Below are 25,249 nucleotides of genomic sequence, written 5' to 3' on the forward strand. Positions count from 1 at the left end.
TTTTACCATTTTAAAGTGTTGATGAAAATGATGTGATTGCAGTTCTACATGGTGAATGTATGTGTAAAGCAGCATAATATTATAACAATTTTTTATTGTTATATTCTTAATATAATTTTTTTGACTATTATCTTATGTGTATAAATATAGACATCTTTTGAAAGACTTTTCTATATGTTGTGAACTTAAGAGGTTTCTTCTCAAAAATTAAAACTTAATTTTTCCATATGTTATGTCTGCAAAAATGTTAAAAATTACTCAGTAGAAAAGCAAACAGTAAAACAACTTTGTGTTGTTTAATTAACCTTCTTTTACTAAAGACCAAATAAACAAGAAATTTCAAAAATAAAACCTAAAACCTTTGTCTTATTTTAATTTTTTGTTCCTCCTCCACTCTCCAAGTTTAAATTTTCCTGAGTTTAACAACTGCCCTTATTTTAGTCCCATGAGAAAATACAGACTTTCTAGTCTATTAAAATGCGAACAGGGCCCTTGTAGTGTTACTCCAATTTATACCTAATTACACCATTCACCCCCCAGATGTCTGTTGCAACTCTGTCTGTATTCTCCAGTGCATGGACTGTCCAGTCCTACACTAATATATGATGGCACAGAACTTGGCTGGGAGGGTAGGGTACCAGTTAATGAAATAATGCAAGACTTGCTGGCTTCATTTTAGAGCAAAGACTTCAGTCATAAGGACAGCATATCAGTATCAAATGGGTGGGGAGACATAGACTTTATTCATAGAATCAGAGAATAGTTCATGTTGGAAGAGACCTCAAGAGGTCATCAAGTCCAACCTCTTGCTCAAAGCAGGATCAGCATCAAATTCAGACCAGCTGGCTGATGGCTTTGTCCAGTCAGGTTTTGAAAACCTCCAGGGATGAAGATTCCACAACCTCTTTGAATGCTTAATTATCCTCATAGTAAATTTTTCCTTATATTCGGTTGGAACCTCCTTGTTGCAATATATGACCCTTGTCTTTCATTCTTCCACCACGCACTTCTGCAAAGAGCCTGTCTCTCTCTTCTTGGTAACATCCTCTTATGTGTTGGAAGGCTGTTATTAGGACCCCCTGAAGCCAGGCTGAACAAGCCCTGTTCCCTCAGCCTCCCCTTGCGGTTCTGGTACTCCAGCACCCAACCAACTTGGTGGCCTTCTGCTGGACTTACTCAGGTTTATCAATATCTTTCTTATAGTGGAGGGAAGAGAGAGGCAAAACTGGATTTAGTGTTCCAGATGTGGTGTAATGAATGCCAAGTAAAGTGGAAAAAATCACTTCCTTGGATCTACTGGCTGCACTCTTGTTGATGCCTTCTAGAGTGCTGTTAGCCTTCCTTGCTGCCAGTGTACACTGCGGACCTGCACTTAGCCCACTGCCCACCATGATGCCCAGAATGGCTTGGCAGATAACTGCCTGCTGGTCGTACCTCCATGGCTGGCAGTGACAGTCCCAGCCACCTTTGGTTCCTGGAAATGTTTTAAAAGACTTAGCATATTTGAGCTCAAGGGATGCCTGGTGCTCCTAGGACCTTCAGGCATGCCTATCCTCCTCCTCTTTGGTGAGTGACTTCCCCTTTTGCCATGAGACACTGAAAGAGATTCATCCCCTCCAGTGTGGGGCTGATGCTGCTAAAACTCTTCGTATTTATAACAAGTAGCTTTTCTTTGAAACCCACTTCCTATTTCTCAAAATCGTTTAGCCGATTCATTCATTAGGATGATTCATCAGGATCACCAAAGTGCAGCAATAGATATATGTTGATAGAAGTCAGATGACTGGAATTAGATATTATCCTATTTGTTACATGGTTACCAAAGTTTGGGAGGGCAGTATTTGATCTTTTATCTTTGCTTTGAGTAGGGAGTTGAACTAAATGACCTCCAAAGGTCATAGATTCACAGAACAATTTAGATTGGAAAGGATGTCTGGCAGTCATCTAGTTCAGTACACTGCTCAGTTTGCAGGGCTAACTTAGGTTGGGTTGTTCAGGGCCTGGTCCTGTTGAGTTTTGAATAACTCCAAGGATGCAGATTCCACAGCCTGAGCAATCTGTCCCACTGATTGACCACTCTCATTGTGAACAAATTTTTCTATGTATCTAACCATACTTTCTTTTGAGGCAGCCTGGGTCTCTGCCTTTTGTCTTATCACTGTGAACCTGTGGCTTCATCTTCTCTACTTCCTCCCAGCAGGTAGTTGCAGACAGCAGAAAGAGTTCCCCTTAGTCTTCACTTCAGACTGAACAAGCCCAGTTCCCTTGACCGTTCTTGGTATGTTACATGTTCCAGCCCCCAACCATCATGGTGGTCCTTCACTGGACTCACTCCTGTATGTTGATGTCTGTCTTGTACTGGGGAGCCCAGACTTGTACACAATACTGCTGATGCAAGCTCATATGTGCTTAATAGAGGGGAGTGATCACTTCCATGGACCTGATGGCTATAGTCTTGCTTATATAGCCCAGTACGCAGTTGGCCTTTATTGTCACAGGACATACTGCTGACTCATATTCTACTTACTGTCCACCAGGAATCCCAGGTCCTTTTCTGCAAACCTATTTTTTAGCCAGTCAATCCACAGCCTGTACTGATGCACGGGACTATTCCATCCCCAGGTGCAAGGCCTTGTGTTTAGCTTTGTTGAAATTCATGAGATTTCTATTAGCCCATTTCTCCCTCTGAATAGCAGCCCTTCTCTTATTTGTGTCAACTGTTCCCATCCAACTTGAGTTCCTCCATGAACTTGCTGAGTGCATACTGTGTCCTGTTGTCTAGGTTGTTGCTAAGGAATTTAAATGGTATTGGCCTAGTATCGATCCCTGAGGGATGCTGCTAGTAACTGGCTGCCAGTCAGACTTTGTACTGTGGATCACCACTCTTTGGGCCTGGTGGTCCAGCCAATTCTCCACCCAGCTTATAGTCCACTTATGCAACCCATCCCTCACCAATTTGGTTACAAGGTTACTTTGGGAGACTGTGTTGAAAGTCTTGCTGAAATCAAAGTAAAGAACATTCTCTGCTCTCGCCTCATCCACAGAGCCAGACGTATTATTGTAAAAGGTGATCAGGTTGGTCAGGCATGAATTGCCCTTTCAAAATCCATACTGCTTGTTCCCAGCCACCTTCTTGTCCTTCATGTGCCACATCATTCACGTCTCTTCCATCCTAAATTATTCTGAGTTTATGGTTCTGTATGGCCGGAGATCCCCACGACCTTGTCCAAGACTTTACGGAGGGAAGCATAATAATAAAGCGGGGAGCAAGTAACCAAATATGTATACATATGGAAAGGCCCAGGGAAGAATTTAAATCCATAGTGGTTCTGATATGGCAGAACCTGACCAAGAGCCAAGCAAGTCACAAAGCAGAGAAATACACAATTATCCACGTACTTGTTGCTTGTGCTGTTCCCTGCACAAAAGCACAAGAAACATACTGCACTGATGGCCAGCTCAAAGCAGTAATGTAATGGTGCAGTTTCATATGAAAGGCCTAAATTAAAGGTGTATCTGTAACTGTGATATGGAGACTGGAGGACACTTCAGGACATCAGCCTCTGATGGGCTGATGGCTTGAGGGACTCACCTGGAGAGCATGATGCCAAGGCCTGTTGCTATTAATTCAAGCACAGCCATTGATCACACACTGATCACTGATCACGTTGATCATGTTGACCACCCACAATGTGTGAAAAGAAAAGTAACCAGAGTGAACAGCATTTGCTATAAATGTACATACTAGTATAATGTTGTAACAGAAGGAAGCAGAAGCTCCCATTGCTTCAGATGACTATTTTACCACTTGTCACATGCAGTATTACCACAAACATTGTTATGTGTCTTCATGAGTATCTGAAAAAATGTTTGTGTCAGTGGTTATTGCATCCCACCTCCAAACAGCAAACTTTTTACACCTGAGTAGTATGAAAAATGAAGCCTCCAAGACTGTAATCAGTTGTATATTCCAAGACTCTTGGACTATAAAAATCTCTACTGGAAAAGAGAGAGAAAGAGAGAAAACAGGCTACCAGTATCCCCCATCTCCTGCTGAAGAAGACACATCCCAACCAATAACAAGTTCTGACCCAGTTGATTCAATGAGTGGGTGTATTATCACCAGTGTAAAGTATCACATTACTTAGAACTTACTATGTTTCTTATGTCTTTGTATATGTCTACATGTATGAAATATATACTCCCTTTACTAAACATATTTTTAAAGATGGCGCTGCAGTCATCTTTCAGTCTCATAATACAACTTCTGTGGAAGCAAGCACTTTAGGGCCAAGTGTCACTGAGAAATCACAAATTATGGACATGCTATAAAGTCCTAATAAGTATTTTTTCAGTTTCCAACAAATCAGGCCTGTCCACAAGCATGGCTCATAAAATCAATTCTAAAAAGCCAATGTGTGCCAGACCAGGCCTGTCAGTAAACAAAAAGCATGGGATCAAGGCCACAGGAATGTGGCAAGGGCTCTGGAGAAGGGGAGAACAGAGTCCATGAGGCACCCTGTGGGTGCTCAGCCCCACAGTGTGCATGGTGGTGGCTCTTTCAGCTGTCTTTTGCTGGAAGTCTCCAACAGCTAGCCTAGCTCTTGTAGTCACTGCAGTTGAGCAGAACTCGTGCCTCCCATCATATACATGCTAAGGGAAACGTGTACTTCTGCTTATCCCAGGCTATCCAGGTCTTCCAGGAGCCACATGAAGCACAGAGCTTCGAGCAAACTGTTGCTGAAGGGCCAGTTGCCCAGTCCAGGCTGCCAAAGCATGACAGTAGCTACCAGAGACAGCAGGAGTGGTGCATGGCAAGGGCAGGATGAAAGCCAGAGGATGCCATAGTGGCCTCATGGGTGGGGGTCCAATACTGAACATGTAGSTGCAGTCAACTCCCTAGGCTGCTGCAGTCAGCTCCCTGACTGCAGAGTTGCTAAAATACACCAGTCCTTCCACTCCAGCTGCCAGATGGATTAGTGATTGGATCAGTGTGGATCTCCTGCCTGAAAACCACGGAGTATCCTTCGGAAAACTACAGGCAAAGAGCTTGCTCCTGTGTGGACTCACCTTAAGGTCTTCAAAGCTCAGTACTTTTGTGAGAGCACCAGGCATTTGTGGCCGGCAGCTATGATGCCACACAGATACCATCACAGCTCCAGGTTGGGGAGTCCTGTAAGCTGTGGATCAGCTTCTAAGCAGCTGAGTCCCATCCCTTTAATCTTCTGCCTTTCCCCAAAAGGATCTCCTGAATAACATCAGACACCTCCCTACAGACATGCATACATACATTCCTCTAAGGGACCCTTCGCCCTTTTCCTGGAGCCTTGTGTCTTCTCCAGAAGGTGAGACACCACCTTCTTGTGATATGGTGCAGGGCAAAAGCCTACAGATCCTGTGCTGTCTTTGTGTTGGTCCTCATGGGACGTCCGCATAGCCAGACTGCATGTTGTACCTTGACTGGGAGGACAGCAGCAGAAGGGGACATGCAGCTCCATTTTGGGGGTTTTGGAGGTCACCTCCCAGGAAAGGCAGAGCAACGTCTCCAGAGGCAGCAGCAGGACAGGGGAGTGCCAGGTTCGAGTCAGGACTGGGAGCAGGACAAGGGCACCATGGCCTGAGGTGCAAGGTAGGGGAGGAGTGTGTGGGGTGTGTAGGGGATGATTGCTACGTGGCTATCCCTAAGCTGCAAATCCAAGATAGTTACTGATCATGCCTTCCTCCTGTGACTGAAACTCATGAAGGATTACGAGGCGATATGTCACACTATATCCCTAAACATTATGGATACAGTTTTGGGAGGGAAACTCCACCAGAAACCAGCTTCTTCTGATGGAAGTTGTTTTCCCAGATGCCACAGCTGTAAGTGGGGAAATGAGAGGCAGCTGTCCCATCCCTGCAGTAGAGGAYGGCAGCCCCCTTCATGCCTGCTGTCAGAGGGACACCTACGTGCCTTCCTGGCTGTTCAGCTCAGACGTGGGGCAGGAGCAGGTGAGGGAGCAGCAGGGGGCTGCAACAGGTGTGGAGGACCCAGAGAGGACTACACATGACTAACTTAGGTGGGCTCCAGGCCAAGCAATGAGCTGACTGGGGCACTCGTTCTGAGTATATCTATACTGTGCGACTCAAGGACAGGCCCTGGCCCCCAAAAGCAGGTGTGAGCCAACACTSGTAGCCCGGTGTGACTTGAAGAAAAAAAATCTGGTTCAGGGAGGAAATTAGATGAGCTGTAAAACCATGGCAGTTGACAATTGTGTGTTGGGGTGCTTCACGGGCCGACGGTTACCTGGGTCCGTGGGCTGGTGTTTGTGGGGGCTGCTGGTGAGGGAGGGCCAGGCCTCGCCGCCAGGGCCCATCCCACCACCCCAAGGGTGAGGGGCAGCGGAGGGCACTGGGCAGCCCCAGTCCCGGGCATTGGGCAAGTTCATGGTGACAAAGCAGGCCTAAGGCTGGGCCAGGAGGTCCATCCACATGTCAGGTCTGGACCTGGATCAGCGGGCCGTGGCCAGGTGCGGGCAGGGCTGCAGCGTGGCGAGGGCTGYAGGTCAGGCTGGGGCCAAGTGCTATACTCTGGGCTTAAAAGCAGCTTCCCTGGGCCAGGGGGCAGGCCTGGTCTTGGCCTCCCCACAGTGTGTCGGGGAGCTTCTCCTCATGTTCACCAGCTCAACTACCTCATCCCTGAGCCCCAGCAACCGATCCCACAGGAGGGGGAGGATGCACTCAGGACTCAAACACTGGAATGAAACTGGATCCTATTAAGCTCACTTGCCATCTCTACTCAAGATAATATCTCAGAAGACTGGTTGAGATTTGTTTGTTCAGCAGTGTTGCTGAAAAGGACTTTTCTCAGTCATTTACCTTGTTATTGCAGAAAATATCGATTAACACTGTAAAATAAAAATGCCATATCCTAAATGCATCCATGTAAATGTTTTAATCAACGTGCTTAATGGATTAAAACCCAGCCCACTTTCAAGCCTGTTTCTGTGATACTAGGGGAATGCAATCCTGGCTGCTACTTACCGTTTGCAGCTGTGACCTCAGAGAATGTTATCAGAAATGATGACGTTACTAATGAAGCAAGGCATGCATATTGCACCACCAAGTGTCCCTGGAGGGCTGCAGCAAAGTTCTTCAGACACCTGAGGCTGCTGGGAGAAGAGTCATCTCAATTAGATCAAATCTTGGGGAATGGCTGACATGTCACTGCACTAAAGACAGACTTGCTTTCCCTTCCATTGCTGCTGTGTGATCCTCCATGTCTTGGTTCCCCAGAAATTGGTGACAGTGCATGTACAAATCAGTGAAAACAAGACAGGATGCATCCAATTAACTGCACAGCTGATTCCCTTTGGGTGAATTAATCTCATAGGCATATAAGGAAGAGTCACTCTCATATGTGCAGAATGTCCTGTGAGACATGTCCTCTTTCAGACTTGCTAACAATGGCAGTCTGTAAAGAGGAGATACTAAAAGATAACATAGCATTTCACTTTGTTTTTCTGGCTAGTCAAAAAACTTACACAGTGTCTAAGACATGCTGGAACTCACAAATCTCAGGCCTTCTCCCCATTTTCTCACTGCTTCCTTGCTAGCACTTCCCAGAGACTTTGCCCCACAAGCCTAGTATCCAACCAGCCTACAGCCCAACCTTTGCAGACTAGTGAGTCCTTAGACTTGGGCTTTCATAAGCCAGGGCAGGATATAAAACACACAATAATCAAGGCACTCAGATATTTGTGAGTTATTTGTGAGTCCCCAGGGGAAGAAGATCAGCTTACTCTGATTCAGTATTATTATTGCACAGGATTTAAGAATAAAAGAGTAAATTTACTCCATCTGGCCAAGGTCAGTGTTAAAGTATGCAGGTTTGCAGTAACAGAAGTGTTACAAAAGAAAAACACGCTGTATGTGCAGTCAGTCAACCTCTCCAACATCTTAACTTGCTGTGAGGCTGCCATTTCTCTCCCTTTCCTCCAAGAGTCCCTAGGAGATCAACCGTGAAATTTGTTGATCGCTCATCTTTTCCCAGACGTGTACGTGCAGGACAGAGGGGACAAAGCGCCACACCTCCAAACTGGACCCTCTGGCTTCCTGTCACCTGTGTCTTCCTCCTGACCGCTCTTTGTGGTTTAGGGCTGGAACGCAGGACAGCAATACAGGGAAACCGGGTCACATCCTTCCCCTGACCCCTTAGGCTGTCTTAACTAATTGGGCTGCTTAATTTGTGCATTTCTTAGTGCCTGCTTGGCTTCCTTTGTCACAGCCTTCTGAAGATGACATCATAAAACTTTGTTAATTTTATACCTTGAAAAATGATCGTTTTATTGATAGGCTTTTAGAGCCATTCAGCTGGGAGGCACATGCAAAGCTGTGATGAGACCAGAGGAGTGCAGGGGACAGACACTCCCCAAGCCAGGCTGCTCTCTCTAGGGGTCCTTCCTGGGCACCTCATCACATGTACCATGCAATGGACTTCACTCTGGGGTGCGGTTTTGTCCTGGGTAGAGCTGTTTTGGCCATATCATGGCAGAGTTTGCTTGGACAGTGTCTGCAGCACATRGGCTTATCTGAAAGGAGCCTTTCATGAAGTATTATGAAAATAATATGGCCTCGTACTGTTTTGTTTGCTTTCCTTCAGCAATTGCCCTGCTCTGCTGTGTGCAGGTGTGTATTTTGAATACAAAAAGGAAGTTCAGTTTGCTAAGCTGGTACAGACTTTCTGTTTTAGGATGTGTTTTTTTCCTTAAGCTCCACATTAATTGAAGCCTCGTCAAAAACCTGATCAAATCAATTCAGAAATCCATATCTGGCCCTCCTCGTTCCCCTTACTTCCCTCCCTCCTTCCCTTCCTATACTGCAAGATGAATTGAGTATTAAACCTTCTAAAAAAATTATACATAAATTATATAATTCCAGAGAATCAGCATTAACATCACTAGGATGTATATCTGAAAGGAATGAAACAACATAAGAATAGTGCACTACGTGAATGGCAAAATATTTGCTCTTTAATTGGGAGACTCATATTCTTCTATTGGGTGTTTACTAATCATAGAGTGTTAATTTAATATAATTTAATTATATAAATAATAAATAAAACAATAAATTAATTAATATAACAATAAATTAACAAAATAAAACAATAAATTAAAAAATATTATCAAATTATAAAATATTATAATAAAATATTAAAATAATAATAATAAATTAACAAAATAAATAATAAATTAATTTAATAACCAATTTAAGTGTCTTTTTACATTTCCATTCCCCAAAGTGGGGGGAAATTTTTGAAGAACTTTAATGAGCATTATTAGATGCTCATAAAAGCCATGACTGCACTCCCCAAAAGCTATGTTCTGATTTCAGTGCCTGTGGACAATATCAGTATGGACAGGCTAAACCAAATCTGAACTCTGAAGACTGTCCTAAAAAGAGCTTATGTTTGCATATAAATATGCTTTACTTGCTAAAAACTGGAGGCCATTCAGGAACTGGCACTCCCTGTATGACCATCTGGATGGACAATGTAGTCAGGATTTAAGCCCTTAGCAGAAGTGTTTCTTGCTTATGTTGTATTTGGGTGAAAGATAGCAAATACTTGCTGCCTTTCAGTTTTTCCATGATGAAGTGAGATAAAATGCTTGCATTTCTCTTCACCTTTTGTGCAAGTATAAAAGGAATTTCATATGTTCAATTCTGGTTATGAAAGAAAGTGATTACAGACAAACCATTTAAATCCGCAGCAGAGACGAGATTAGCTGACACACCTCACAGAATAGACCAACTGCTTTTTTCAGCTGCAACTGTTAGTTTTGACAACAGCACATGACTCTAAGAAATAAACTGACCTGTTTTTGTATCATTTTCAAGGGCAAATTTATCAGAGAGTGACATCGTATACATATAGTTAACACAAAAAAAGAGTAATCCAAACCTGGAAAAAATAAGAAATAAATTTGAAGAGCCATACTGTAAAAAGTCTTTGAAGGCAGTAATGTCCCATCGCATCATTTGCAGCACACATTAATTGTATATTTCCCAGACATGGAATCCCCCAAATTATTCCACCTGATAATAGACTGCAGTTTAGCAGACAGGATTTACAAGACATGGAAAGAATTGTGGATTTCAGCATGTAGCACCCTGTTGCAGATAACCCCAAACCAGCAGTTTGGAAAATAAATTTGGAAAATAAAGCTAATATGGTTAAGAGACTGTTCAAAACAGATGCACAATCTGGAACATAGCCATACTTTACTGGACTAACCCTGTGAGCAGCATATGTAAAGCATGGACTGTTACCAATTGCAATTTAATTTAGCAGGATGCTGAGAGTCAAACTTCCTGATTTAGTACAAACTACAGTGGAAGATAACTGCTGATTTGAATAGATGTAAGTCAATCCAATAAAGACACCTAAGTTATATTAGTTATATATGACAGGTGCTCCAAGCTCTGCAGCCAGGACATGTGTTTCATATTGCAGAATGATGATTTGCAGGCTCAGGGGCTGTAGTTATGAAAAGGATCTTGCCTCAGTCGCAGATAACACAGTAGTGGCACTACTGGAGCAAGTCCAGCGAAGGGCTACAAAGATGATTAGGGGACTGGAGCATCTCTCTTATGAGGAAAGGCTGAGAGAGCTGGGCCTGTTTAGCTTGGAGAAGAGAAGACTGAAAGGAGATCTTATTAATGTGTACAAATATCTTAAGGGAGGGTGTCGAGAGGATGGGACCAGACTCTTTTCAGTGGTGCCSAGCGACAGRACGCGAGGCAAYGGGCACAAACTGAAACACAGGAAGTTCCATCTGAACCTGAGGAAAAACTTCTTCACTGTGAGGGTGACAGAGCACTGGAAGAGGTTGCCCAGAGAGGTGGTGGAGTCTCCTTCTCTGGAGATTTTCAAAACCTGCCTGGATGCGATCCTGTGCAACATGCTCTAGGTGACCCTGCTTGAGCAGGGGGGTTGGACTAGATGATCTTCAGAGGTCCCTTCCAACCTCAACCATTCTGTGAAATCCCAGGAAAACAGACAGCTGGGAGACACAGGGGGCAGGAAGGGTCTATTCTTCTGGTAAAGAAGGGTTTGGAGGTGGAACATACAGTCATGGTGTCATGTGAAAAGAAATTAGGAATGGAGGATTTTATAGCACAACTAAAGAGTCAGACACTGTCTGCACCTGGATCTACAATAAAATGGCTTTTCAGCAATCAAGAAGAATATGTAGAACTCCAGAAAGACTACTGAGATTTGTAAATTCCCTTTATGTGGTGGAATATGCCCCATATTTGCACTATAAAAGACATTGAAGGAGAGATCATGTCTACTGACTCTTGGGGCTGTTTTGACAGAGCAAGTGAAGGAGGGAGCAATCTGAGCAAATGCAGATGCTCCAAAGCTGATGTCTCCATCTAAGCTAATCGCGTTCGTCCCCCTTTATAGTCCGTCATGACTGAAAGTCACTTTCAGGCATAATTATCTGATCCAGAAGTGAACTTCTGCACTAGCTGTGATGACTCCTTCCCTAAAATACCTGCTTTTCTCAAGAACAGTAAGAGGCACCCAGTGCCGTGAGCTCACCTAGTGGTACCGACAATGTCAACAGCTTAAGTTAAGCATGATGAGGCCCAGCTTGAGGCTCAGAGAAGATGGACAAGTACCTGGGGTCTAGCCTCGGACTGTTATTTGGTTACAAAGATCTTTCTGCAGCTTCAGGTCACCTCCCATTAGAGCCCAAGCACTCCCGGAGCTGCTTGTGGTGGTGAAATTATCCGCTGCAGGAGCTTGGGTGAGGGTTGGATGATGCCTCGGCATGCAGCAGCCTCCCATGCCTGGCGATCCCGCACGGCGACGAGGAGCCGCTGCAGGCACATGAAGGCAGCAGCTGGCCCCGCGGCTCCTTTGGCAAGAGGCAACCTCAGAGACAAGGTTTGTAGATGCTTTTGAGGAAGGAATCAGTCACTGTATTTTTCACTACAGTGTTGCTCATGTCAGTTCTGCATGTATTAGCCCTCAGTGGAAGAGTAGCTTCGTTTGCCTGTGACGTATGACAACTGGTGAAAGCACCTGAGCCAGGGTAGTGGTTTTGAGAAACACACCTACATTTCTCAAAATAAAAGTAAAGGAGGGTTTCATCCAGGTGTTACGGTTTTTTTAATACTCAAAATATGAAGAACAGAATCCTGTAGGGAGTTGTCATTTCTTGTCACCAATTCAATTTATTGCCAAACCATTAAAAAAATCCAAGTAATTCAATGTTTCACACTGACATACCAAACTTGTAAATGAATACCTTTATTTCAATATGTGAACTGAGGAGAAAATAATGAGATAATCTATTTTTTAGGTAATTAGGGCAACAGGTGGTGGGACTGACAATTTCTGGAAGAAGACAAAATTCATACTACGGAAATATCATTTGAAAGATTTAATATCAAACTATTATGACCCAGGTAATAACCAGACGGGAAAAAATATGCCTGTCTTCCTGATGAGTAAGTCTGTTATTGTGACCTAAAACTGTAGATCCGATTTTTAGCATGGAGACGTTAATCCTGTTCTCTGTGAAGTAAATAACGTTGGCTTTAAGGAGCTATGGAAGCCTGCCGGGGAATGGTGTGGGCATTCGTTCATTAGGCTTTCAGGAAACAAATCCTGTGCTTTGCCTGGTGAATCTGTTTGGCTTTAAATCCTAGAAGTGCCATAGGTAGCAACGGTAATGACAGGCACATATATCTTGGTCTACCTCTGTAATTTTAGAAATTTTAGAATTTTTTTAGTAACTTTCCCCATTCTTTTTCACTGTCATTAGTGGATGAACTGCTCTACACTTTGCAGCTGGTATTTGGTAAAAAGTCTGTCGCGAGGGCAGAAGGGCACAGCGCGACTGTGCTTGTGCCCTCGCCCCTCTGGTGGCCTCTGATGCTAAAGGACGCTCAGGGGACAACGCGAGGCCCCTTTGTGGCCAGGATCACACAGCGCAAATACAGCAGAATTAATTTGGTTCTTTAAAAACAGCTTAAATTCACATTTAACTTATTTGCTGATGCTGCAACCTTTTTTCCAAAGGAGGAAGCCGTGCATCTCTAAGCAGGGCCATACTGGCTGTGTCAGCATTCCCATGAGCAAGATCTATTTGTGCAAAGAAGCTTGTAAGACTGGACCTTGACTGATAACGAGTGCAGCACGTACTTTGAAATGGAGCATTTCTTTAAAGATTAAAGGCGGGCGTTTTTGTGCACGCCTGTGTGTGCCCATGTATAAGGTTATGTATCACATATATGTGGAATCTTCTCTGGTCTTTTTAAGGGAGATGTTTTCTGCCAAAACCACAATTTGTTACGACTAAGGACTTGAGTTGCCTCAAGTGTCATTTAGAGAAAATATGTGTTTACAATTTGTTGACTGAAGCTTCAGCAGCAAACAGAAGCCCTGAGTAGACTATTGAAGCTAATGGATTTACTGTGTGAGTAAAACTTCCCCGGGAGGGCTCCTAAGTTTCAAAAACACAACAGCTGGTCTGTGACTAGCAACAAGGAATTTTTTGCGGCAGCAGAATAGTGAAATAAAATTGCCTGGATCTTGAAACACATGGTTATGCTTTTCGGAAGGGGATTTCCAACTTAATAGTGAGGCAGTCAATAGCTGGTGTTTAAGCTGTAAGTGAATATGCAGCAATCCCCAGTGCACACTTTAATGGCAAGTACATACTGTGCAAGTCATGTAATTTTCACACAGTTGCCAGCAAGATGTTTGGCATTTGTGATATGGAAATCGAACACACAGATCCAAAATTTTTTTGTCATAAAGACAATAGTCTTAGAGTGAAAGACGGAGGGTTTTTTTAGCACTTTAGAAACTTATTTTTCCTCTCATCAGATATTTAAAAGCAATTAAAATCTGTGGAAACACTAAAATTGTTGACGACTACAGTTAAAGCTACTGTGCTAGGAACAGCTTTCCTAATTCTACTTGACATTTCTGAATGACTTTATTATGAATATATTTTAGGTATGATAATATCAATCATATAAGCCAACACCAGCTTTACTTTTACAGATTTTTCTTTTACAAATTTTACTTTTACAAATTCGCTTTTACAATTTTTTCTAATAGTCATGAATATACTAATAACAGTCTTCTACAGTGATGTGAATATTTTAGGCTAAAGCACTGATAAACTTTGCCTGGCACAAGAAGACATGGCTCTTTCTATAAATAACAGAGCATTTTATCTGTTCTTGCTTTTTTCTTATATTGTAAAAGCCCGCAATCTCTAGGTATGTCCTGTCCTTTTCTAAAACAGGCAGAAGACTTTTACAAAGACATCTGGGATGTTGTAAAGACCAGTCTGGTAAATCACAACAGTTTGTCCATATTCTGGTTGCGAGCCCAGCTCAGTTTCAAACGAGAAAACTTATTATGCTGTATTTATCAATCTAATGATGCATCAGTTGAGCAGTTTTCATGAGTGCCTGCTCTCAAGATTGCCATGGTTAAAAATTAACTGTGGTTAATTAAATTGCTTCTAATGATGCACAGTGAAGAGATTGTTCAATATTTGCATTTAATGCATTTGTATTAAGTATCTGAGCGGCAGAGTTACAGAGAAGTAAAAGCTATTTTCATTGTCTCTACACAAATCAGAAGAATCTGGAGAGTTTGGGACAGTAATTGGCATGAGCTGTGCGAGGTTTAGGGGAAACAATGTCTCGGATGGCTTTATGCAAATACAGGCTGTCCCTCCCTTCAAAAAACCACTGGAATTATTTTTCCTATTTGCACTTCAAGTTAGTACCTCAAGTTGACAACAGAAAAATAGCTGAGCAGCTAAATGCAAGAAATCAATCACTCTCTCTGGATGTGCCAAATTACTTGCCTATAGAAATGCCAAGTTTGCTAGTGCTTTTCAGAAATAATTAGCTTTACCATTCAGCAGAAGAAACATCTTTCTTCATCTTTTAAATATTCCATCTGTGTTTTACAGCCTGAATCCACTACTGAAAACCAAAGCAAACCGAAGAGTTGTTTATCCTGGCACTGCTATCTCCGACACCGGTATTTGCAATCTGAAGCCAGGTAACCAGTGGAGAAAGACTGCCCATCCCCAAAATTTTCAGGAGATTTAAGGAAGGTTATTTCTTACCTTCTTACTCTTTCTTACCCAGTAATTCCCTGCCTAATGTCCAAGGGAAGAAAATGCTTTATTGGGAAGACAGATCATACAACAGATGTTTAAAAGAAAGATGATTAATCTCATGAATTCTTTTTCAAGACCAAAACCCCATGTAAGCACCAAGCAAAGTTTTCCAGCCACCACAAACTTTTCTCTTGTCTCAGGTACATCTGTTTAAGTCCTTCTGCTGTCTTAACCTGACAGTGCCCTTCTGCAGGACCTACTGTGACGCCCCCTAAGAAGACACGTGCCAAGTAAGACGTGTTCCTGGGCAAGCAAGCAAGACAGGGCAGAGCACCTCTCCCTTCCTGGGATCCTCCAAAAGGGCATGAAGCTGCTGGGGACTGCAGCTGCCAGACCGGTGCACCCGGTGTGGGCAGGCAGCACTGTCTCAAGCAGCCGGGCTCTGGCTCCTCCAGTATCACTCAGCTTTTGCAGGACCTAGTCCAGAGCCACAGGGCTTACGACCTACCGTGGCAAGAAAATGCCAAGCACAGAGGAGCAACAGAAATAGCACTGGCTTTTTGTTAACAATGCACAAATCACAACAAGGGAAATTCCAATAAAGGTAAAAGGAAAAAATGTTTCACAATAAGGGTGGTCAAATACTGGAACAGGATGCTCAGAGAGGTTGTGAAACCTTCATCCTTGGGGATATTCAAAACTCAGCTGGACCAAACCCTGAGCAACCTGATTTAAGCTGGCCATGCTCTGAGCAGGAGGTTGGAGAGGATGGCTGCCAGAGGTCCCTTCCAACCTGAATTAATCTGTGGTTCTAGGAATCATTCCTGGACTTTTCAATCACTGCAGATGGTGCTATCCAACCTGTGCTGCTGGCATTCAACAATTGTTCATTTTGTTATGTTCCCAGTTATTAGAAAGGTGAAACTTTATTACCTGGGAGCTTTATGTTCTTGCAGAGTAAAGGACTTTTATTTTGTATCAGAGAAGATGGCACACTCCTACCGGCTGTTGAAAAGTACTGACTCTTGAACTCTCAGGGACTCTTTCATCACTATTTCTGTATTTTCCAAGGCAGGGGCTGCAGCTGCAAAAATACAAAAGCTAAATAAAAATTGGCTTTGTGCTTGACATAAATTCTATTACTACCTTCTCCAAATAAAGAGAAATAACAGGTGCAGAGCATCTGAGTATTACTACAGAGCTTGTTGAACAGCTTGGGGCACTTCCATGGAACAGAACTGAAAATGGAAAACGGTGGCTACTGCCAGTAATTGTGCCATCACTTAGCTCTGTCTCCTGAATAATTTCGTTTCCCCTGCAATTTTTACAGTATACGCAAAATACTTCAGCTACATTTGATGGACATGACAATCTAAAGAAGTACTGCCAAGGAGCAAACTCGCATATGTGAAGCCAGTCGGTTAGCTCGGTGTGCCAGGGTCCGCACTGTGAAGCTCCAGTGACTGCCATGTATGGGGCAGGGCCGCGCTCAGGGTGAAAGAGGGAAGTGGAGGGAGTGTCCTTTTTCCAGTCAGCAGCGTCAGGCTGTGCGTCATGTTTTGCTTTCTCTTTGTTTGCAAGAGTGCTTGTAGTATTTCTGTGGAAGAGTAGGAAAAGGAAGTGGGTTTTGCTTTTACTCCAAAGGCACTGAGCTTCCTTATTGCCTTGAGCAGGGAGTTTCGGTTCTCAGCAACGGTGTCTCCTGTGTGCAAGTGCTTCCCTTGGGCTGGCAAATTCATGTTGTGCGCACGCACAAGGTGCATTGCTGTGAGAGACCCTGTGCTTAACCCGCCCCCTTCTCCAGCGCCGGGAAGGGAGAGCAGCGCCTCGTTTCAGCAGTCCCCACTGTGGGCCGCGCCGCACCGTGCCGCGCTGCGCCGTATTGCAGCACTGTGCTCTCCGCAGCCACCGGGACTCAGAAGACAGTCTGCCAAGTTCAGAGCAGTAGGCAGGCTTTGATTTTCAAGGCAGGGAGAGAAAAGGCAGTGCCCCCACTCTGCCAGGCTTGCTGGCTCGGGTGCACTGTCTCTGGCCACACCAGACAGGTGCAAGACAGTTGCATGCACAGAAATTAGGAACTCTATGTCCCAGGGTAGGCCGCTGTGTTTTTTTCAGACAATACAGGTTCTTTGTCACTATGCAAAACCCACCTCATGTCCACCCCAGACAATCACAATGTGCCTTCAGCCAGCAAGAAGGCAGACCTTGAGAGGTGAGAAGAGTGCTGGTGTCCCAGAAGTCATGGGTATCATCATGGTCTGCTTAACCTCCACAACTTCAAGAACACAGAGAGAAATTTTTCCAGGACAGGGAGTGCCACGCTACCTCCATGCAGCCTGATGAAGCCTGTGGAAAGGCAGCCTATGAGGTAAAAGGTGTATCTGTTGTCCAGGAGACAGATACTTTCTACATAGAAGAGAAAAAAAAAATTGGCCTGTGTTTTCACACACACTTTCTGTGTATGTGTCCTCTCCTCAGTCAGTTCTCCTCCTTACCATATCCCCCCATCAGTCAAGCTTTTTCCTTGTTTTCTCTGTCCCTCAGTCTCCATTTCTGCCCCAGGAGTGCCTCCAAGCCTTGCTTCTTTCTCCACAGGGCAGCTAAACAAAGGGCTGCAGGAGGCTAAGACAAACTCCTCAGATGAAACATTTATTTATGCAGGTTCAATGAAAAGAGGGTCATTCTTAGCTTAATACGTGGGTCACAAGCTATAAAGACACACAAAGCCTTCAGGGTTTTTATGGGCCAGGATGGGAAAGGCATTAGTCCACGATGGGCTAATCTAGCCCAGGATGTGTTCAGAGCCAGCATCTCTTTGGTGCTTCTTGCTTTACATGTTTCTGGGCTGAAACTCTTCTCTTTCTCCTTTGCCTCCTCACTCCCCTGTAGCCATGTACGGTATCTCCACTGGATTTTTCCTTATGAGCTGTGTTAGAGGTCTGAATGAAGCCAGGGTGTCCCTCAAGGAGGTTTTGGGAGACAGGCTTCCCAAGCTTGCCTTCTGGTTTGTCTGCACTTCAAACAGGTACTGTGTCCTTCCCTTGTGCCCCCCTCAAAAGGTTGGCTGAGGTCTTTTATTTTCAGGTATACCTTTTCAGTTTTTCAAGTATTCTGTTCCTAGGTCCTGGAACGTGCATTTGTCTTAGACGTGCTTGTCATCAGCAATGTTTTCTGGCAAAGCATTCTGCTTTCAAATTTTCAGGAAAGTAGTCTTTTTTCTTTTTGGAGAGGGGAGTGCCTTCAGGTATCAGACAGACTTTCTGGAGAGCTACTCCTGATGTAAGGAGAGTGTTTATGCTGCAGGAAGGTGAGAATGGGTGGGAGGAGGTATGGGACTTCACAGTGCAGGGCTCGGGCAAGTCAGTCAAAGCTGGGATCAGCTCAGGCACATGCTAGCAGCGACAAATCATGAGAGACAGGCAGTTCCCAGAGGAGCACCCTGACCCTTGTCCCCTCCAGGGAACCTGCAGCAGGTGCACGCCGAAGCTGAGCCTGCATGTGTGTGAGCATAACGTTGCTAAGAAGGTCAGGGAGTGAGGGCTCGAGTGTAAACCTGAGACAGTTAACATCACACGGAGGACCAAACCTGCCTGAATGGTGGACTCGAATCTTTATCATCTCACCCATGAATAAGCGTATGGGCCTGATGGAGTTTATTTGACTATGAACACGCATAGCTGTATCTGAACCAGGTTTCCAATTCCCTTTATGTCAATGGAGGGATATGAATTTCTATGGTGATTCATCACAAATAAAATACATGTCTAGAAATAGCCAGGGGACTTGAATCCTAAAAGTCTTGTTTCTCTGCACTGAATATAGAAGGAGCATGACATGACTAGCTCAAGTATGCATGTCCTCACTCCTACATGCGACTGTGGGAGATCCCAAATGCTTTTGCTGTTTTTTGTTTTTGTTTTTGTTTTTGTTTTTGCTTTTGCTGGAGACCAGCTCCCCTATGTTGCTGAAGTAGCCAGCAGTGAAGGTGGCATGGCCCACCTGACTGGCCTCAGAGTGTTGGGGCTGGTGAACTACTTTCTGTTGAGCTGTCCTCAGTCAAAATGCCCAGAAACCTCAGGAAAAATTATCTGGGAACCCTGGAATTCATATATTCCCAGTGGCAATGCAAGATTTTAATTCCTGCATGATTTTGGACTGTCTTGCAAGGAAAGGCAAATTCTTAGAGCTTGCAATTCTTAGACCTTGCAAATTCTTAGAGCATTTGATATGTTTATTGTTTATCTGACCAAAATGAGTTTTGGCTAACTTTCAGTTGAAAGAGGAAAAAAAAACAAAAAAACAACAGAATAAAATGTTCAAAATGCAATAAAAGGCTAGGTTTGAGAGAGAGGGAGGGAGAGAGAGAGAGATGAATAGACCAGCTTGTATTTTGTGCCATGTTAAACAAAGTTAAAATCATCTCCGACTTCCAGCTCTCTTGCCTGGAAGGATCTGCAGCTGGATGTCTCAGCTGCATGGCCATGATTCTTTGTCTTCTTTCTGTTCTCAGTGTTATCTTTCACTCTTTTTTTTTTTTTGTTCCCAAGACATCTCTCTGCCTCCACATTTTTCCTCCCCTTTTTTTTTTTTTGGATTCATCAACGAAAAAAAAGTTACCATCCACGATGAAACAATCAAAAGATATGAAAGAAAATGATTTTAGTCCTCCTCACAATTAATTAGGGAAGTATGATGAAAAAATGCTAAGGCTGAACTTCGGGTGGGGTTGGGACATCACGTCTGATGTGATGGAAGTGCTGAGAGGCTACTTTAGCTTCATCACTTCACCAGGGAAAACTTACAGCTTTTGAAGGGAAAATGCTGCTTTATCTGCTCTGAGGAGCCCACGTAAGTCAGGGAGACCATCTGCCCAGGGAGGGGTTCCTGGGGCCACCCTGCTGCCATGGCCCCGGGCACAGCTAGCACTCGCTGGAGCTTGCAGCCACAGCCAGGAGCTGGGGCTGGATGCGGGCTTTCGCCTCCGAGTGCAGTTGCTGACACAGCCTTACCCTGCTCTAAACTGTGGCAGAGGGCCAGGCAAACCCTTTCCACTTCATTTTCCCTCTTGACTTTCCACTACAGTCAGACTCTTTTGCACTTCTTCCTCACACTAGCATTGGGCCAGGGGCTCATTAGCTGGGCGTAAGGATGRTGAGGTGCTGGCTTGAGGAAACACAGTTCCTGAAAACATTTTAGCTTTCATTAGCTTGGTTGTTTTCCCTTTTTTTTTTTTTTTCCATAACGCTCTTTTTCTGTATTTAATTCACAGTCTGATTATTTGCAACTGAGGCCTTGGCAATGCTTTATCTGATGGCACAACTTTGGGAAAACTGTCATGAGCAGACAAGCCAGATGAAAAGTAAATACTGAAAATGTGGCTAGAATCAGACATGTCAAAACCAGGGAAGCAAAAACAAGAAGGGGGGCTAACAGGAGAAGTAACTATAAAACCTCTAAGTAAAAGCACAGTAAGCTCTGGACAGTGCATGGGAATGTAGGAGAAATTGTTCCAGGATTTTTTCTTCTGTTTGCTATATTGAAGAAAATCAAAGAAGAGACCTTAACAGAGAATCCAAAGCAGCATGGACTCCCCTGAAACTATTCTTGACAGACACTTGTCTATCCCATCCTTGAAAAATTCCAGTGATGGGTAACCTGCAGCACCCTTAGGTAACCTGGTTCAGCACTTAACTACACTTAGCAGAGACAAAGTTTTCCCTAATGCATTGTATTGCTTCTTGACACCTCCCTCTTTGCTGTAATTCTGGCTGCTTTCATGGAACAGTTTTGTTCTTTATTTATGTGGCTCTTCTGAAGCTTTGAAGCTCTATATTTTATTTCTTAAAATATTCAGGCAACTTGTTTTGCTTCATATTTATCACTTCCTCATGACTCAGTTCCAAAGTCCATTTTTATCCCCTGAAAATATTTCACTAATGTACATTCATTATGAAATTATTTGGGTTACATATTTTTAAAGTAGCTCATCAATATGAATATACTGCTGTGAATCAGAGACAGCTGTCTGTGAACCACATTGATAAAATTAATACAGTAAAAATTATCCTTGAAGAATTGACATTGGTTRTTATACGGTCTGCAGTTGCTTACATTTTCCTCTAGTGATTTTCCTGATATTAGTTATAAATTCAGGGCTGGGTAAATGGTTTGGCAAAATATTCAAAGCTTCCCAACTTGGCAGACCAGTGAGCACCAAAACCAGATGTTCATCTTGACATTCAAAGAAGCAGCAAATACATTAATTGCACAATGAACAAAAGCAATAGAAAGCAAATTCTTCTTCTTATTCTGGGGATACAAAAAATAAAGTACAAGGTCAGAGAGGACATGTCTTTTTTTCCCAATTGTCAAGGTGAAATTTTTAGGATTTCATATTTTTCTAAAAAGCAGAGCAACAACACTCCCTTTGGCATTACATGAGAAAAAAAGAGAGAACACTTTCTACTCCCTGTGCTCAGCTGAACAAAGCAAAACAAAAGGCACGCAGGAAAAGGTTCCGAATATTCTGCTTGTTGAAGGACATGGAAATAACTGGAGTTTGCTCATGGTGAGGTGGAAGTCCTGGTTTCAGACAGGAAGAAGACTGCATCATGACCTTAGATGTACAGTAAGTTGCTTTGATGTTTTTGCTTCAAAGGAGAGGACCTAAACCACTGCCAACCTAAACAGAAATCAGAGTACTTCCCACACCAGTTTGAGTAGGGAATGAATATGCCACTATCATGACTGGGGGATGCTGATGGAGGAATGCCAGGTTTTATACAGGCTGCTGCTGCTTGCACAGAGGATACATGGATTTTGTCTCACTCTCCAGGCTTTGCAATGACTTTGTAACCAATGAAAACACTTGCTACTTAAAAATTTTCTGCAGCAGTAAGCCTCTGGGCTAGGCACTCTTTCTGCCTCTTGTTATTGTAAGTAGTAATACTGCCATATTGCTAAGGGACTCCATTACAGCTAAGGGCTCCACTGTATTAAGCACTGTGCCAACAGAGATCAGAAGTTTCACAACCCGCAACTCTCCAAACACCTGGTAACTCCTGGAGTCATGTTTTCAAATGTGCCAAAGTGACTTGGACTCTTAAGCGAGAAGTGACTTAGAGATGTAAGCTTGTATTGATAAAAGCATTTATGCCTTGCTTCATTCAGCCTCACTAGGTGCCTCTCTGCACCTTTAAATGCCAAAGGACAAGATGTAAGGCAACATCCAGGCAAAACTTTCAGTTCATCCTTCTTTTACTGCTATTGAGTTACCCTGCATGCATGGTGGTAGGAAAGTTTCCAGAGTAATATTAGAAATACACACACATCCATGTCTCCCACACAGAAATATTTAATTCTTTGCGAGATTTATAGGGAGAGGAGAGAATGTTTTGGGACAACTACTGCTGGCTTTCTCCCTTCCTAATTCCTGATGCCAAAGTTATTTATTTACAGAGCAAATCTCCCAGAGCTGGCAGATTCTGATCACACTAAGCTGAAGAAATATGTGCACTCTTTTGCCAACTAAGGAGAAATTTCTCAGAGATAATCCAGCCGACTGACAGGACAGTGTCTCTCTGGAAATGCTTCCCGAAGGCGTCCTTGCTGATTTGGTGCAGGAGCTTGCAGAGGCTGTGTTGCGGCCAGTGGCGACGGGGCAAGCGTGCTCCAGGGCTGCCACAACGCGAGTCGCTGGCCCTGCAGAGGACACATCTGCAGGCAGCGCTGGTGGCCTCTGGGCCGAGCTTCGGCTGGGTGGACGGTACGAGCGTGGAAGCCAACCTGTTTCACTGCCCCCAGCAGCTGGCGAAGGGCTCAGCTCTGCTGTTTTTGGACGTCTCCTCCCAGGCCATGCCACAGGGCCTGGAGTCCCACAACATGCTCCTCTGCTGGGGCAGCGAGGTTCGTGGGGGCTTTCTGCAATGATGCAACAAGTGGACTTCTGACACCATCCTGAGCTATTTTCTAAAAGTAATTGAATCTGCTTTCCTTCACAGCTGCATGTATGTCAGAGCAAGGTTATGTGCGAACACTCACTTAGGAGCAAGAATTTCCTATCTTGATTTAATAAGAGTCAGTCAAAAAGAAAGCCTCCTTAAATTAAATCAAGACTTTTAATTTGAAATACTGTCCACATATAGATATGCACCAGACTTGCTAGAAGTGTGAATTAGAACAGATGTAGACAGTTCAGTTCCAATGTGTGCATTGAGGAAATGCTCCTGTGAACTCATCATCTGAGGATTTTGCAATATATTCCTTGTCAGCAGTCGCAGTGAAGCACTTCAAGGACTAAGCCGCAGCAGCATGGTTGGATGACAGAACCCATAAACAGCTTGCCATGGCCTATGATCAAAATAGAAAATGGCTGATTTAACTTAAAGCACAAATCCCATCACAGAACTTGGCCCAAATCCACACAAGTGCTTTCTGAGTTCAGAGAGAATTCACAGTTTGAGGAGAAGTCACAGCAATTCCTGGCTTCTTGCCATAATAGTTCATCAGAAAATAATTATAAAAGCCAAATTAGTGATGCTTACGAAGTGCCTGGAAGCACCGGGAAGAATGCATCAGGTAAGGTGTTGTTGTGCTTTCTCTGCTAGCCACTTCTGCACACGGAGGGCAGTCTTTTTTCAGCCATTTGACTGCTCATCCTTCTACACAGAAGCAAAGACAATTCAACTCTCAGTCAAAGAGCATAACATCCCATACATATTCTTTCCAAAAAAGCAAAATTCCTGGCAAAATGCAACAAATAATATTTATTAAACTACCAGGAAAAGTCTCCCTCTTCTGGGCTCCAAAGAAAAAGAGAAAGCTGAGGTGCTAGCTTCCTCAGACTAGAATTTAAAAACCATCATACATATCATGTAGGTCTGTACATACATTTACACAAACAAATATTCCCATGTTTGCTTCAGGAACATCAGGTGAACAGATACACTATTTGCATCTACAAATTCAGCACAGAAATAACCATCATGAGCGCACACAGAAATGCAAGCCATTTTGAAATGTCTGCTTATTAAGGTGTCTGCTGGAAAAGAAGCAAGCAAACAAGCTGAATATTCATCTCTGATGGAGGAATCACTCTCAAGTATATGTACTGATAAGGGTAATTAGCAGCAGTATACAATGAAGGCATAGGGAAGACAAGAAAATGGAAACGTAGCCCTTCACTTTAACCCCCTGGAGAAAATAGGAATGACTTACTGGTCTGTCATGATTAATATGGAGGTTTCTTTGATGGATGGCTTCAACTGTAGAGTTATAATACTTACAGAAAAACACATGCCATCTTATAAATGTCCTGTAACTTAGCAAAGCAGCAGTACTTGGAAGCAGAGAACTGTTCCTTCCCATCTCATCTTCCTGTATCCTCACTCCTCTGCTGTTTGTGAATTTTTAAATTAAACTGTCTGACCTGCTTGAGGGAAAAGTCACCTTGGCAGTTATTTTAAAGAAAACCTCTCAAAAACAAACAGCAAAGTCCCCGTGCCAAGAAGAATGAACAGGAGGCTGAATGGTGCTAGTGTTGCCTGCAGCGGTTGCTCTCCTGCCCCTCCAGGCTGGTCCTGCTGGGAGAAGCGCGGAAGTGATCTCCTTCCATTCGGCTGGCAAGTCCTCTGCTTCTTGCCCTAGCTCCCCTGCCCATATAGTAAAATCCTCATCACCTCCAGTCTCCTTCCAAAAAAGCCCAGAGTTATTCCAAGGGGAAGGAAGCAATCTAGTTTGCAAGGAGAGAAAGGGGAAGAGAGGATGGTTTGAGAGAAGCAATGGAAAAAAGGAAAAATTCCCTGAATTTCAGAATAGTGTTGTTTAAGGTTAGGAAGGGGAGAAGTCAAGTAGGTAATGTCCCTATCTAAATGCTTGTCCTTTGGGAGGACATAAGGCAAGAGCACTTTCTTGGAGGAGTAAARCTTTCCTATAATTAGGGCTGTCCAGTGCCGTACACACATCCAGTGTGCTTGGAGAGCAGCCCCACGGGCAAGGGGTGTCCTGGGAGGCTGCACTGGCGGCCTGAAGCGGGAACTGTCAGGCTTCGGGCTATGTCCAGTATAGCCCATAAACACTGCAGAAATGGGCACCTTCCAAGGCTT

This window comes from Apteryx rowi, unplaced genomic scaffold, assembly GCF_003343035.1.
Source record: "Apteryx rowi isolate R43461 unplaced genomic scaffold, aptRow1 scaffold_628, whole genome shotgun sequence".
NCBI classification, from domain to species: Eukaryota; Metazoa; Chordata; class Aves; order Apterygiformes; family Apterygidae; genus Apteryx; species Apteryx rowi.